The sequence below is a fragment of the Populus nigra genome, chromosome 2 (assembly GCF_951802175.1).
Source record: "Populus nigra chromosome 2, ddPopNigr1.1, whole genome shotgun sequence".
Classification (NCBI taxonomy): domain Eukaryota; kingdom Viridiplantae; phylum Streptophyta; class Magnoliopsida; order Malpighiales; family Salicaceae; genus Populus; species Populus nigra.
In genome coordinates, this window is record NC_084853.1 from 24,252,665 (window position 1) to 24,257,337 (window position 4,673).

A 4,673-nucleotide genomic window follows, 5' to 3' on the forward strand; every position below is an offset into this window, starting at 1 on the left:
ATTTATTAAAAGAATAATATTAAACGTGTTTTGTGAATTGTCATTATGCTTATTAAGATGCCTTAACTTCTTAATGAAATGGAAATTTATCCTTTATTACTTCTATTTGCAAATACAGTATTTGTGTGTGAATTTATTGGTTTTGTGCTTATTCTATAATTATTTTCTTTAAAAACAATTCACAAGAAAATGATTACATGTCAACATAAATAGTTAAAAATATTTTTTAAAAATCATATAGTCACAAGTGCTCCCAAGTTATTTTCTAAATCAAACATCATCAAAAATATAAATATAATGTTGTAGCTTCTATTTTTTAAATTGATATTTTTTAGTACTTTTTATAAATATTAAAATTAAAAATAAAATAAAAATTTGAAAAAAATATTTTTAAACAAAAAATATTTTAAAAAGCATTGTATACCGTAATATCAAATACATAAAATCTCTTTTTATTTTTATTTTTTTTATTCTAAACTGTTGCAATAATATCTTTATTGAGTGGGAAAAAAAAGAAAAGATGAAAAATAAAAATGATAGTTGTTGCTTTTTAAATTGTTTTTTACTTTAAAATGCATCAAAATAATATTTTTTTATTTTTTAAAAATTATTTTTGATATCAGCATATCAAAATAATATAATAACAGTAAAAATAATAATTTAAAATAAAAAATAAAAAATCTATAATTTTTTTAAAATATTTTAAAATATATATATAAAAAAAAATGATAACAGTAACACATTTATTTTCAATTTTGAGACATGTAACCATTCTACTTCACTTCCAATCCACTATTTCCACTTCACTTCCCAACACTTCTAGACTCCCTCTCTCTCTCTCGCTCTCTCTCTCTCTCTCTCTCTATTCCATCCACAAAGCAACAAGCTTTTCTCTCAAAACACCAAAAAAAAAAAAAAAAGAACATGCAATACAAGAATCTAGGGAGATCAGGGCTGAAGCCTGAAGGTGAGCCAGCTCTCTTATGGAGCTTGGGTAAGTTTTGGGAACCAGCTAGATGTCAAAGAAGCCAAATCATTTTTGCAGTGTTGCAGAGACCATGGTGTCAATTTCTTTGATAACGCTGAGGTTTATGCTAATGGAAGAGCTGAGGAAATCATGGGTCAAGCCATCCGTGAACTGGGTTGGAAGAGATCAGATATAGTTGTCTCTACTAAGATCTTTTGGGGAGGTTCTGGTCCTAATGATAAAGGCTTGTCTAGAAAACATATTCTTGAGGGTACTAAGGCTTCTCTTAAGAGATTGGATATGGATTATGTTGATGTCATTTATTGTCATCGGTATGTGGGTTTTCTTTTCTTTTTTTCATTTTTGGTTAATTGACATCTCTTTATTTGACTTGTGGGCTGATTTGTGTTTGGCTGTAACGGATCTTTTCCTTTTTTTTGAGATTTCAGAACCGATTATGTGGATGTGATTTGATGTGACATGGATTATTGTTGTTTCTGGTGTTAGTGCTTGCTTTCTCTTGTTAACTTGTGATTTGTTGGATTGTTTGATGTTTTGTAAAATGTGAAGCACTGGGCTGTTGGCTTTAGTTCTATCACTAAAGGGATACTGGTAAAGAATCTGCTGATGCAAATTAGTGAAAGAAGCCAATATGGATAGCTGTGCTGTTTGTTTCATGGAATTTGTGCTCTTTCTATACCAGTACTTGTCTAAAAGCTTATTGTTCGAGACTGATGAGATTATCTTATTGTCCTGCAAGGGGAAGTTTTTTCTTGATAGTTTAGGTTTTGGGGCTTTTTGCTCTTTATTTATGTTTAATATGAGATTTTTCATTTATTTTGATCAGTCTTGGTTTTGCTATTGCTTTATTGAGTATAATTTGTTCTCTACAAGGGATTTGTTGAAGTGGTCTCATGTGATGTCAATATGATTTACTGTCACAGCCCGGACACGTTCACGCCAATTGAAGAGACAATGAGGGCAATGAATTACGTGATTGACAAAGGTTGGGCATTTTACTGGGGGACTAGCGAATGGTCAGCACAGCAGATCACTGAGGCTTGGGGCATTGCAGAGAGGTTGGACTTGGTGGGGCCAATTGTTGAGCAGCCAGAGTACAATATGCTCTCCAGGCACAAGGTGAGAAATTTCTCCGTGTATCCAGATGTGAAAAGTTTGGTTTTTATTTTTGAAGTGAAAAATGAAAATATCATTTACATGGTTTCCTCGTGTTAATATGATTTCTTGTTGAATGTAATGGAAATAATGGTTTTGGGGGCCATGGTTTGCTAGACAGCTTGTTTATTAGGTACAAAAGAGCAAAGTGTATCCGTGTCCAAGACAGAATCACATTGTGTCTTGGCTTTTTTGCTGGTTCTCTTTCGAATGAAGTTTATCTGAAGTTTGAAGGAAGATTTAGATATGTTTAAACTAACCCACCGCCCCTTAAGTAGTTGGGCCCCATATGTCATGGAGTTTAATAGTGCTTAAGAGGTGATATGAAAGCTTTCCTAAATAAAAAACTTAACTGAAGCCTACTCGTGGTTGTTTTTGGGTCTTGTAGCATCTTTCCTTGCAACTCCCCCCCCCCCCCCCCCAACACACACACACACCCAGTGATTGATCATCTCATCACTTTATTTGGAACATTTCTTGCTACAATGCTGTACCATCAAGTGGTTATGTTAATGAGTATTTGACTTTAATGGCTATTGCTCATAATGTATACAAACTTAATTTTGCTGTTTGCGAATTCACACACATTTTATGAGTTAAATCAGGCTTTCAACATGATTTGATTATATCATGTATGTCTATAGGTTGAGTCTGAGTACGTCCCATTGTATACCACCTATGGCCTTGGTCTCACCACATGGAGTCCACTTGCATCTGGGGTGCTCACTGGAAAATACAACAAAGGAGGCGTGCCTTCTGATAGTTGATTTGCTTTGGAAAATTACAAAGTAAGACTTGTTTGCTTTTTGTTATTTTATTACTGAATTTTCTAGTTAGTTTGTGTTGTCTTAAACTATAATGACATACTTATTAGTTGGATACATGTCCAAATAAGAACTTAATTTTCAAAATTCTGTACGCATAAATTATAATGTCTCTGTGTCTAACTTTCTTCTTAAAATGAAGCAACTGTCTTGATGAAGATGCTTCTTTGTTTTTATCTAATTTTTTTGGGTACAATTCTAAACTGTGTATTATGGCTTCCAGAATCTTGCTAGCAGGTCATTGGTTGATGATGTGCTAAAGAAGGTTAATGGATTGAAGCCGATTGCTGATGAACTAGGCGTGCCTTTATCTCAACTTGCAATTGCATGGTGTGCTGCAAATCCAAATGTCTCGTCAGTTATCACTGGTGCTACAAAGGAATCTCAGGTTTGTTTGGAAACAGTGATCCTTGGAACATAGCTTTAAAATTGTATCTCTTGAAACATGTGCATTTATTCAAGTAATTTTCCATTTTTCATTTGTGTTTATCTGATTATCAGTCAATTTCATTGAAGAGGGAAAGCTCATCCTGTTTTACATGCAAGAAAAGTATTTCTCTATTATGCTTCGTGGCTATATTTATTTTTCAGCTGATTTATTGTTATAATTCATTACATAATGCTTAACTGATAATGTGCTTACTGGACATGGATAAAGTCTCATAGAAAAAAAGCATGGTTGGTGTGTTGAAGCACCAGATGCTCAACTTATGAAACATACCAAGTGCTTTGGACTACAACACTCTTTTGTAGGTTTTTGTGCACACTAGCAGCTTGTAGTCGTGGGCTTCCATCATCTATGCATTGTACAAGATCATTGCTTTATTAGTGACTTTGCCAATTCAATATTCTTTCTTCTTTATGTAGATTCAAGAAAACATGAAAGCTGTTGATGTGATCCCATTACTGACTCCAGCTGTGATGGAAAAGATTGAGGCTGTTGTTCAGAGCAAGCCGAAACGTCCAGATTCATTTAGGTAAACTCTGAATCTGGATGTTACCATTCTGTTGTGCGCGCATGCATCATGGAGCTAAATCAACATGTCTGGAAGTTCTATTCCTTTGGTTTGGTACTAGTTATTATAATGTACTTTTACATTTAGTTTTTTCTGTTGATCTGAAATCCGCATTGGATTCTCGTTCATGGAATGGTTGCGTTTGTTGGTGGATTGGAGGGTGCTGAATTGATGAGAATTGGCAAGTATGAACTTGTAGCCTTAAGAGATTTTAGTACTGTTTTGTGTTGTTATATTTTGCTCTTTCAGTTGTTCCTGCCCCCCCCCCCCCCCCCCCTCAATTTAATTTCAATGACCAGATTAAAATGATGAAATATATACATATATAATGGTGAGGCAAATAATAGCGTGGTCAGCAGCTTGTTGCTTACTTTGTGAACCCCAGTTTTTGTAGGAAGTTTTGAGCTTCCGGCCAAGTTAACCTGTGATAACAATCTCAAGCCTGATTGAACCTGAGCCAAAACTTGCAAGTTTGTTTAATGCCAAACAGTGGCAACCTGATTCAACGTAGTAGGTTCCTGCAAGTAGAACTTTACATGTGCATAACATATGCAGCCACAAAACCTTTAGATGGATGAAGAAGCGATAACAACTTCTCAGTTTGGGGGGACACGGGGCAAAAGATTGATGCAACTTGCCCTTGTTCTTGCTCCCGCCTTGATTAATGATGTTGTTCTTAATATTTCTAGT

General features: G+C 34.5%; 1 pseudogene; it reads left to right on the forward strand.

The window, feature by feature from the left end:
• Nucleotides 1-820: 820 nt before the first annotated feature.
• On the forward strand, nucleotides 821-4,218 carry LOC133681996 (probable voltage-gated potassium channel subunit beta; annotated as a pseudogene).
• Nucleotides 4,219-4,673: the final 455 nt, after the last annotated feature.